At 42.3% G+C, this 12,479-nt stretch overlaps 1 protein-coding gene across 2 annotated transcripts in view; it reads left to right on the top strand.

Annotated features, from left to right (window-relative positions):
- The first annotated feature begins 535 nt into the window (after nucleotides 1–535).
- PPP2R3A (protein phosphatase 2 regulatory subunit B''alpha) overlaps nucleotides 536–12,479 on the top strand; it is a 234,044-nt gene continuing 222,100 nt past the window's right edge. Inside the window, exon 1 of one of the 2 annotated variants that reach the window (XM_027545443.1) lies at nucleotides 536–699. The gene's annotated coding sequence lies outside the window, so the exon portion shown is untranslated. The remainder of the gene's footprint in view (nucleotides 700–12,479) is intronic. The other variant, XM_027545444.1, reaches the window with a different exon arrangement.

Genomic DNA, 12,479 nt, shown 5'->3' with positions numbered 1-12,479 from the left:
TTCATAAGTTGTATATTGGTTTTATACGACTTTCTGCATTTGTGTTATATTTAACAATAACTGTTAATAATAAATATCTCTTTCAAAATTCACACAATTGTTCACTATTTATAACGACAATACGGCGCAGATGCTGGCCACTGGCGGGATCGGAGTGACCAGGAATGTCTGGTCAGCGGTGAGGGCTACCTGTCTGCCACCTCTGGCCTCAGATGGTACCATCCAGTCGGCTACAAGAGGGCAAAACTACTAATGACAATAACAACGATAAGGTTATAATACCAGCCACTGTAATAATATATCCGAGAGTGAAATTCGCATCCGCCAAATCGTAGTAAGCACTAGGAATCGCGTTCCCGCATGGCCTTCAGACGCGGGACTGCAGGGACTGCAGGGACTGCGGACGCCGCGGCTCTCCTAGCGCCCCTGACCGCCCCTTGTCACTCTCGGGCCAGCAGGGTGGGCGGGGCCCACTGGGAGGGGCGGAGCCTGGTGGGCGGGGCGGGGCGCCGAGCCCACGGCAGAAGGTGGGGCCGAGGGGTAGGAGGAGGTGGACTGGCGGCTGGGCGGGGCGCGCTCGGGCCTCAGCTCCTCACGCGCCGCACTCGCAGTCTCATGTCCCGCGCCGCCGGGAGGCCCGGCGGCTAGCGCTGTCCGTGATCCGAGGCAGGAGCCGGAGGAGGAACCGCGGGTGCTGAGGTAGGCGTGTGGCCGCCCGCCGCGCGGCCCGGCGCTCTAGCGCCCCGGGTCCGGCCCGCGGGTTGTGGCGAGGCCGGGGGGCGGTGCGCGGAGGCCCGGGCGGGCGGGGCCGGGGCCTGGGGGCGGGGACCGGACTGGCCCGAGGGGCCAGCTGGGCTGGCCCGGCCGCGGAGGTCGGGGTTCGAGGCGGTACGGGCGCCGCCTCATGCCCAGCTTGGTCCCGGGCCTTGTCAGCCCGGGAGGTGTGAAAACGGCCTGCCCCGGGGCGCCCACGGACGAGCGGGCGGGGGACGGCCTGGTCCCTCCCACTTTTGGGGCTCCGGGGCCAGTTCACCCGTACAGCCCTCGGGAACTTGTTAATAGGAAAGCTTGGCAGAGAAACAAATGCCAACGTTTTGGAAGAACTGAGAGTCACGTCGTTAGGCGCTGAGGCTTTATTTCCTTCCCCGCCCCCTGCCCAACCTCGGCCCGACTTGGCCAAAGAAGGATGTGTCACCAGCTTGGGGCCTCGGGCGGGATCCCGGGCCCGGCTGGGAGCGGGAGTACCTGAAACAAAGGTAAACGGGGGCCAGGCAGACCTCGGCCCTGCCCCGTGGCTGCCACTGGGCCGCCCCGGTGGGTCTTACTCCGCGCCGACGCCGGCCGCCGCCTCGGAGGGGCTTTCTCCTGGGGGACCTCTCGATGGAAACCAGCTGGCCGACGTTGGAGTTGATGTTGCATCTGCACTCTGCTGTGCTCACATCATTCCCAATCCTCTGACTCTGGTAAAGCTTAAGGAAACTGTATCCAGTTTTAGTGGTCAGCAAATGTAAGGGAGAATAAATTGCTGTCTGTAAATTATAAGGTATTTTCTTATTAGGAAATGATCTGGAAACACGAAATAAAAGTTTTTTAACATGTAAGCAAGAAAAAGAGTGATTTGTATGCCTTCCAAAATCTGAGGAAGTGTTCCTCCTCAAATCATTTATGTACAAAACTTCGCCCAAACCTTCTGTGCCAGGCGTTTTTCTTTGTTCTTGGTTAGTCTCAGGCCTCAGTTTCTGGAGAGAACACCCACTCCGAGACCCTGAGAATGGCCATACTAGAGTAGAGTGTGTGCTTTCAGCTCAGTAGGCAGCAGGCTTGTGTTACAGTAAAACACTGTTTTCTTTCTTTCTTTCTATTTTAAATTATCTGAACTTAATTTCTTCCAGGAGTATCTATAACTTTTAGTGAAAGCCTTTAAAAAAATCTACAGATTACTCCTAATTTACATGTACAATTCATTTACATTTATTGCATCCTATCCTCTCTGGCACAAGAACTTAATAGCATGAGATGCTTGTGGAAAAACTTGGATCTTGGGAGCTCAGAAACTGAGTACAGAGGAAAGAAAGTTTAAAAAAAAAATGGAGAAGCCCTTTTTTAAAAAAACTGGAGAAATCTTTACCAGAACCAACCTGGCTATTGAGTTCAAAAATAGCTTTATTACAAGTAATCTGAACATTAAGGAGTTAAAGATTTTTTTGTATTCGTATTTGCAAATTTTAAAATGCAGCTGACATTTTGAAGAGTGAATGGCCTATCTGACTTTATCTTAGTCTGAATTAATTTGGCCTTAATATTTTTAGCTGAAACCACTACCCTAAGAGAATGAAAGTTTTGTTTCAGCAAGAAGGGAATAAAGAAGTTGAGTAATATCAGGGTATGGGGTACTTGGGGCGGGGGGTGGGTACCTGTTCAAACCATAACTTTGCCTTTAAACACTTCACATTACCTCTGGCAGACAATTTACTCTGATATGGTCCCTGCCACCCTTCAACACACCAGCTTAAAGCTTTACTTCCTCTCTGAAGCTTTTCTTAACATCCTAACCCCACCCCACTTCCCCCTGCAAAAAAACACCACCATCTAGAATAGAACTGATCACCGTTTTGGTTATGACCTTACTCTAAATTAGAGATACGGTTGACATTTTGGACCAGATAATTCTTTTTGTGGAGGCTATCCTATGCATTATAGGTTGTTTAGCAGCATTCCTGACCTCTAGTTAATAGTTACCAGGAGTCCCCCTCCACACACACACAATTGTGACAAACAGTCACACAACCCACACAGTTGTAACACTCAAAAATGTTTCCAGACACTTCCTGATGTCCCCTGGAAGGGTCAAAATCACCCCCACTTGAGAATCACTGTTCTAAATGGACTGCTGTCTTAACACTAATGACAAATGCATTGTCATCATTTGCTTCTGTGTCAGTTTACTCTGCTAGGTTTGAAGGTAAGAGCAGTCAGTCATTTGTTCAGCAAACATGTGAGGGAGGGCCCAGTTTGCCAGGCAGACATGAATTTAGGTCTGGGAATACAGCAGTAAAAGCCACGGATGTTGTCTCTGCACTCTTGGACCATGTACAGGTACTATGAGTACCTATAAAAGGGGTACTGACCTAGTTTGGAAACTGGGGAACGTTTCCTTGGGTAATAACCTTTAAGGTGAGGTAGACTCGAGAAAAAATAGAAGTTACAAGGTGAAGCTTAGGGGGACAGTCTGCAGAATGTCTGCAGCGGGTCCTACTCCCTCCCCCAGCTTCCAGTTTTCCCATACCTTCCAAAGTGGTCATCACTGTTAGTAGTTTTATGTATCATTCTAGACATTTTCTAGAATTGTCATTCTAGAAATGTCATTAACATTCAAGCAAACACATATTCTTTCTGTTGTTTACACAAACAGCATACTGGTATACACTGTTCTGTTTCTTGTTTTGTTCTCTTAACGATGTCCTGGAAATCTTTCCATTCTAGTACATAGTGTTCTTATTCTTTTGAATGACTATCTAGTATTCCATTGTATAGATACACCACAGATTATATAACCGTTCCTCTAATGAGGGACATTTAAATTGTTTCCAGTAATTTACTATAAGAAATAGTATTATGCATATGCTAGTTCATATGTGTGTGAATATATTTGTAGGATAAATTCCTAGAAGTGCAATTGTTGGGTCAAATATGTATACACACAAACATCTGTAAATATTTGTGGTTGTAAAAGATTATTCTTATCAAATTGGAGAGAATGAGTGAATGTTGGGAGAAAAATGATTCTAAATTACAGTGTGCTATAGAGTGAATTGCATCCCCCTAAAATTGCTTTTTGAAGCCCTACTCCCTAATGTGACTATATTTGAAGGTAGTATTTAGGAGATAATTAAGGTTAAATGAGGTCATAAGGGTGGGGCCCTAATCCAATAAAATTGGTGGCTTTACAAGAAGAGGAGGAAGGGAAGGCCATGTGAGCACACAGTGAGAAGGTAGCCATTTACATGCCAGGCAGAGTCCTTACCAGAAACCAGCCTTGCCAGACATTGATATGGGAGGTCTATCCTCCAGAACTGTAAGAAAACAAATTTCTGTTGTTTAAGCTGTCCAGTCTGTGGTATTTTACTGTGGCAACTTGAGCTGGCTAATACTGTCAATCTTTAGGATCCACTGGGGATTGGTTCTGGGACCCTCTTCGATACCAAAATCCATGGATGCTCAAGTCCCTTATATAACATGGTGTAATACAGTCAGGCCTCCATATCTGCAGGTTTTCATCCATGGATACAGAGGGAAACTACACTGTGGAAAGGTAGAGAAAAACTGGTAGCTGGGACCGAGCTGATAACAGAGGAAATGAAGGGAAGTGGATAGATGCAAGGGATATATTTAGGAGGTGTAATCAATAGGATTTGATGAGTGGTATGGTACAAGCAGTGAGAAAGAGACATACATGCATAGGATGAAGCCCAGGTTTCTTGCTTGCCCAGCCAGGTGAATGGTTCTGGTACCTGAACTAGAGAACATTGGAAGGACAAATGGTTGAGGTAGTTTAAATTACAGTTCACTTTGGGACTGGTGAGAAGCGGAGATGTCACATGAGCATTTGCTGATTCAAATCCAGAGCCCAGAAGAGTGGGATGAACAGGGGATACACATATTTAGGTATAAATTGAAGGGCATAGATGGAATTAACCAGCAGAGAGGTTGTACACCCTCAGCCCACAGCTGAATCTGCTTTACAGATTTGTGTTGTTTTTCACATACAGTGGTGGTAGTGGTGGTTTAATTTTGAGCTAGTTGCCAATAATTTAAAATGTTAAAATTTCCCATGAAAATCTAGATTTAGGGCTTTTCTTTAAAAGTATGAAGATGTAGCACTACTGATCTGGCTTTCCCATGTGGGAACAATTGAGCACAGCTGATCCCAGCTGCTTTCTAGTCCACCAAAGAGCCTACCACTACCTAAGACTTATTCCTGGCCTGCTTTGTTTATTTTCTTTTCTGACCCTATAGGCACTTGAGTGTGGAATCCCTGCTGTAGGGAGAAAGTATGGAATAGTGATTCTCATTTTCGTGGCACATGGAAACACTGAATGGTTAAAAAATACTGTTGCTGGAGCCTACCTCAGAAATTTCTTTTTCTGTTTGTTAGTTGCTAGGTCCTGTCCAACTCTGCAGCCTTCCAGACTGTAGCCCACCACGCTCTTCTATGCTTGGGATTTTCCAGGCAAAGCATACTGGAATGGGTTGCCATTTTCTTCTCCAGGGGATCTTCCCTACTCAGGGATCAAACCTGAATCTCCTGCCTGCGTGGCAGGCAGATTCTTTACATCTGGGCCTCTAGGGGAGCCCCTGTTTCTGTTTATTTTTTCTGAATTTCAGCCTTGGATTTTTAAAGTCCTCAGGTGTTTCCACTGAGCAGTGGAAGTTGAGAACCATCGTGCAAGTGAGAGGAGGGCTCAGCCCTACCATTTCAAAGTTGAGTCCAGGAGGGTAGCCCCAGAAAAGTGATGAGAAGTGGCAAGAGAGGTACAGTGGATGGTAACCTGCTTGCAGTTAAGATGTGCAAACTTAACCCAATACATTGAAATTGTTTCTAGTTAGATGAAAGAAAGTGTTCCAAACAGCAGGTATACTTACTGTTTGTTTTGCATGTATGCATATATTCTATTCATTACTGCATAAAGTTATACATACAAAAGACAGGCTTTACTTAGTAGGCCATTTAAAGAATTTTCAAGAATAATTTAAACTGTATTTGATTTTTGTCTTAGAAACTCATTTTCAAATTTAATTCCAGTTTAAGATGTGTCATGAAAGGCAAGGTAAGAGAGTATTTTAATAAGAGGAGTCCTCAAGTAAAGATGTAGACCGAAAATGCTATATTGAATTTAGCAAGATGGAGTCTTTGACCTCAGTAACAACTGCTTTAGATTGAAAAAAGCAGAAACCAGATTGAAGTGAATAGAAAGTAAGGAAATGGAAATTGTGAACGTTGGAAAAATCTTTTGAGAAGTTTAGCCAATAGAGGAGTGATGAGAGAGAGGGAGGTGTCTTATATGTCTCTATGGGAGGCACTTAGCCTGTGTTGTTACCCAGATGCTTCTCCTGACTTTTCAAGGAGGTATCTCAGAGGTGCCTGATTACCCCTCTACCCCATTCCAAGGGGTCTTGTTTGCATTTGTTTTGGAGACTTTGTGCTTGTCCCTGAGGAGGTATTTTTCCAGGACTCTTGAGACTCAGATGTTGGTGATTATGCCCTTAGTCTGTTTCTTATCTGGAAAGCCATCGATCCTAAAGGCCAGCAGCACTCCAGTGACCCTGACATCATCTTTTCAGTGAATTGATGAACAAAGACCAGATTGTCAGCATGTTGAAAATGTAACACTTGGCTTGGTCAGGGAATATGTATCTATGTGTCATTCCTAGGAGTAGTCTTTGCAGCTATTATTTTCTCCTAATTAACTTTATCTTGCAGTTTGGTTTTCCAGTTGCGTGCATGTAACATTTCTGATACTTTGAAATCTTTATCGCTGATGGTGATTAAAAGGTATGGAGGATTAGGCCCTCATTGAGCTCAGAATAAGAGAACACCAAACAAACTGGTTTCCAGAAGGCTGTTTGAATGCTGTTGCCTGAAGACTTTAGGTTAGAGTGACTCTCTGGAGTGAGTTGTCATGCAGATGTTCACTACCAATCTGTCTTTTATCCATTTCTGCCTCATTGGCAATGGTAATCTGACACAGGAAGGTTTAAAGGTCAGTTTTACACATCATATTTCTAAGAGTTGTGATCTACCAGCAGGATAGAAATCACAGGGGTTGGAAAATGCCGAGGATTGTTAGTAAAAAATGGTATTTATTAGTTGAAGGCAAAAACCCCATTGGCTGTACTCTTTTTGCAAACAGTATCATCTCATAAGGGATTGTCCTTCACAGCTGTCATTGATTCATCAGTTATGTGAATAATGGTTAACTTCTAAATGAAGGATGACTTTGTGATATGAATAGCAGGCCTTGGTTTAAGAAGGTTTACATTGGGAGTCTATGATAAGAAAATATTGTACTTAGAAACTTTTGTGCTTAGTCAATTGTAGGAATTCTGTTATCACAAATACAGTTAGGTACTATGCCTGTTGGTTCCCCATGTGGCGCAAGTGGTAAAGACTCTGCCTGCCAGTGCAGGAGACACAAGAAACGTGGATTCAATCCCTGGGTGGGGAAGATCCCCTGGAGAAAGAAAATGGCAATTCACGCCAGTGTTTCTTGCCTGGAAAATTCCATGGACAGAGGAGCCTGGTGGGCTACAGTCCATGGGGTTGCAAAGAGTCAGACACGACTGAGCACGTACACACACATACACACACACAATGCATGCACGTGCACACACACACACCCACTATGCCTGATGGTGCTAGATGGAGGGAAAAGTTCACTGCCAAAGTTGTCCAGAGTACCTTTGGTTTATAAAGGAGGAAATGGCACATGGTAAGAGAATTGAGTCAGTTCTTGGGTGCATGGCCTTAATGTGTCAAGTGTGAGCTGTGTGATTTATTGTTTTTATTGAGTTAAAATTCATGTAACATAAAATTAACTGTTTCAGTCATTTTAAAGTGTACGATTCAGTGAATCTCAATACATCTACAGTGTTGAACAACCATCACCATTATCTAATTTCAGAACATTTTTATCATCCCAGAGGGAAACCCTGTACCCATTAAGCAGTCGCTCCTCATCCCTTTCTCCCCCTATTTCCTGGTGACCACCAGTTTGCTTTCTTTCTCTATGAAGTTGTTTATCCTGGACATTTCATATAAATGGAATCACAGAATATGTGACTTCCTGTGTCTGGCTTCTTTCATTTAGCATGAAGTTTATAAGGTTCGTTCATGTTGTAGCATGTGTTCCTTTCTTTGAATAATAATTCCATTGAATGGATATACTACATTTTGTTTATCCATTTATCAATTGATGGGCATTTCCATTGTTTATACCTTCTGGCTACTGTAAATAGTGCTACCAAGAACATTTGTGTACCAGTTTTTACTTGAATATCTGTTTCAGTGCTTTTGTGTATATACCTGGCGTGGAATTGTGGACCATCTGGTAATTCTAAATTTATCTTTTTGAGTAGCCACCATACTGTTTTCCACAGCAACTGCACCATTTTACATTTTCACTATCAGTGTTTGAAAGTTTCAGTTTCTCCATGTCCTCATCAACACTTGTTATTTTCTGGGTTTGTTTTGGTTTTGGTCATAGCCATCCTAGTGGGTGTGAAGTGATATTTCACACTGTGAAAATATTTCACACTGTGATTTTGATTTGCATTACTTTAATGCTTTGCATCTTTTAATGTGTTTTTTGGCCATTTTATTGGAGAGATGTCTATTCAAGTTCTTGGCCTGTTTTTTAATTGGGTTGTCTGTCCTTTTGTTGTTGTGTAGTTAAGAGTTCTTTATATATTCTGGTTACCAGACCCTTGTCAGATATATGATCCTTCAGCAACTACCAAGAGTCTTCCATTCTATTAATAGTGCCTAGTGAGTCATGATGTAACTAGAGGACTAGTACTCAGCCAGTCACAGGACCCCAGGTGCAAAAGATATTTGGTTAGGTTGTACCCATACAAAATTGAAAGTATTTTTTTCTTGTTGAGCATGTACTTGTCAAATTCTGTTACTGTTCCTCTCAAATTTAAGGATAGCTGTTCTAGGTATGTGAGTCATAGTTTTCAATATGAAAGAGTTTTCAGGCATTGAAGGAGAATGAAAGCAGTTCTTTTTATTGGACCAAGAATTTCACATTTCATTGTACCAACTTTAAACTTCTAAAACTAAGACTATTTCCTGAATCCGTGGTTAGTGATTTCATTCACTTTAGTCAACAAATATTTATTGAGTTATCACTATGTGCCTGGCACTTTACCAAACACTAGAGATACAGTGCCTTGTGATACAAACCCAAACTCTATCTTGACCCTCCTCTTGATCCTTCTCCACATCTGTTCCTCTCTGTTGTCTCACTTACCGAGAGACAGTTAAGTTCCTTTCCACCAGTCTCTCTTGAGCCCCCTCTCTTTGAGTCAGGACTTTACCTTCAACAGTGCTGACTCCAGTGAGTAAGTTTTCAGTCTTTTTCTTGCTTGACCTTTCAACAGCATTTTGCATAGTTGTTTATTACTTTCTTTGAAATACTTTCATCATTTAGTTTCCAAAATACTACATTCTCTAGATTTCTTCCTACCTTACTGGTGATTCTTTCTCAGTCTTTTTGCTCATTCCTCATCATCTTCCTGACCTCTGAGAGTTGGAGTGCTGCTTATTCCTGAAACTTCCAATCTTCCTTATCAACCCTATTTCCTTTTCATTTTACCCAGTCTCATGATGTTAAATACATACCAAAGACTACCAGTTTTCTTCTCCAAGTTACACCTCTCCTCTGAACCTCATATTCTGTTACCTAAGTGCCTACTTGACCTCTCCATTTGGCTGTCTGACAGGTATCTCAAAACTGAACTCCTAATCTTCCCCTATAAAACCCACTCTTCCCACAGCCTGTCCTGTCTCAGTAAATAGCAGCTCCATTATTCCAGTAGCCCAGGCCAAAAATATTGGCATCATCTCTGACTCGCTTCTCTTTCACCCATTCAGTCTATCAGCCAACTCTCTTGGCTCTGCCAAGAGAATGCATCTAGAATTGGTAACATCCCAATATCTCTACTGCTTCTACCTTGTCCAGACCACCATTGTATCTCATCTGGATTATTGCCACAGCCTCTTTTCCCCTCCTTCTACCCTTGCTCTCCTGGTAGCTAGAGGGACCCCATTAAAAGTAAGTTCTTGGACCTGGTCAGGACTCTTATGGTATCTGAGGTTGACTGAATGTTAACATATTAATAAAGGCTAATGTTTTTTGCATAGTTACTACTTGCCAGGCACTGTTCCAGGTGCTTTCCTGGATAAAAGTATGAGACCTGTGCAACAACCCTACCAAGTGGATTCTTTACTGCTGAGCCACCTATTGGAAGACAGAAGAACACAGGCAGGAGATCAAACCCTGAGCCTTTGGAGTGGGAGCACTGGCTCCAAGACCCTAGATTACAAGAGAACTAACCCTGTGGAGTATCAAATAGTGATAATTCACACAAAGGAAACCACTTGAATACAAGACCCAGCATCACCTAACCACCAGTGACACCCTGTGCAGGATGCCTCATCTAAACAACAAACAAAACAAAAATACAAACCAAATCATCAGCAGACAGGATTAGCACCTCACTCAGCCTTGCCCATCAGAGGAAAAACAAACAAACAAAAACTCAGCACAAATCTTACCCTATATAAAGCTTACAGAAACCACTGGACCAACCTTAGGAGAGCAGAAACCAAAAGGAAGAAAGAATTCAACCTTGAAGCCTGGGAAAAGGAGACCTCAAACACAATAAGTTAAAAGAAAATAATGAAAAGGCAGAGAAATATTAACAGAAATGAAGGAACAAACTAGAAACACAGAAGTCCAAATAAATGAAGAGGAAATAGGCAAACCACCTGAAAAAGAATTCAGAATAATGATGGTAAAGGTGATCAAAAACCTTGAAAACAAAATGGAGAAAATGAAAGAATCAATTAACAAAGACCTAGAAGAATTAAAGAATAAACATACAGAGACAACACAATTACTGAAATTAAAAATACTCTAGAAGGAATCAATAGCAAAATATCTGAAGCAGAAGAACAAATCAGTGAGCTGCAAGATAAAATGGTGGAAATAACTTCTGAAGAGCAGAATAAATTAAAAAGAATGAAAAGAAATGAGGATAGTCTCAGAGACTTCTGGGACCCTATCAAACACACCCACATTTGAATTGTAGGGGTCCCAGAAGGAGAACAGAGAAGGCAATGGCAACCCACTCCAGTACTCTTGCCTGGAAAATCCCATGGACGGAGGGGCCTGGTGGGCTGCAGTCCATGGGGTCGCTAGGAGTCAGACACGACTGAGCGACTTCACTTTCACTTTTCACTTTCATGCGTTGGAGAAGGAAATGGCAACCCACTCCAGTGTTCTTGCCTGGAGAATCCCAGGGACGGGGGAGCCTGGTGGGCTGCCGTCTATGGGGTTGCACAGAGATATGACTGAAGCGACTTAGCAGCAGCAGCAGCAGCAGGAGAAGAGAAAAAGAAAGGGTATGAAAAAATTTTTGAAGAGATTATAGTTGAAAATTTCCCCAACACGGCAAAGGAGTCAATCAAGTCCAAGAGGCACAAAGAGGCCCATACAGGATAAACCCAAGGGGAAACATGCCAAGACACATACTAACCAAACTAACAAAGACTAAACACAAAGAAAGAATATTAAAAGCAGCAAGGATGAAGCAACAAGTAACATACATACTTAACTTATGCTTAACAGCTGATCTTTGAGCAGAAACTCTGCAGGCCAGAAGGGAATGGCAGGATATATTTAAAGTACTGAAAGGGAAAAATCTACAACCGAGATTACTGTACCCAGCAAGGACCTCATTCAGAATTGATGGAGAAATCAAAAGCTTTTCAGACAAGCAAAAGTTAAGAGAATTCAGTACCACCAAGCCAGCTTTATACCAAATGTTAAAGGGTTGTATATAGTCAAGAAATACAAGAGAAGAGAAAAGATCTACAACATCAACCCCAAACAATTACAAAAAGGCAATAGGAATATATATATATTCCTATTGATATATATATTATTGATATATATATATATCAATAATTACTCTAAATGTAAATGGATTAAATGCTCCAACCAAAAGACACAGACTGGCTGAATGGATACAAAAACAAGACCCATCTATATATGCTGTATACAAGAGACCCACATCAGACCTAAAGACACATATAGACTGAAAGTGAGAGGATGGAAAAATATATTCCATGCAAATGGGAAGCAAAAGAAAGCTGGAGTAGCAATCCTTATATCAGACAAAATAGATCACAAAATAAAGAACATTACAAGAGATAAGGAAGGGCACTACATAATGATCAAGGGATCAATCCAGGAGGAAGACGTAACAATTGTAAATATCTATGCACCCAACATAGGAACACCTCAATACATAAGACAAACACTAATGGACATAAAAGGAGAAATGGACCATAACACAATAATGGTAGGAGACTTTAACACCCCACTCACACCAATGGACAGATCATCAAAACAGAAATTTAATAAGGAGACATGTATTAAATGCTACATTAGATGAGGTGGGTCTCATTGATATCTTCAGGACATTCCATCCAAATGCAGAATACACCTTCTTCTCAACTGCACATGGTACATTCTCCAGGATAGACCGCATCTTCAGTCACAAATCAAACCTCAGTAAATTTAAGAAAATTAAAATTATATCAAGCATATTCTCTGACCACAGTGAGACTAGCTATAAGACTAGATATCAATTATAAGAAAAAACTGTAAGAAACAAAAACACATGGAGAT

This window comes from Bos indicus x Bos taurus, chromosome 1, assembly GCF_003369695.1.
Source record: "Bos indicus x Bos taurus breed Angus x Brahman F1 hybrid chromosome 1, Bos_hybrid_MaternalHap_v2.0, whole genome shotgun sequence".
NCBI classification, from domain to species: Eukaryota; Metazoa; Chordata; class Mammalia; order Artiodactyla; family Bovidae; genus Bos; species Bos indicus x Bos taurus.
This window is presented reverse-complemented; position numbering and strand designations above follow the sequence as displayed.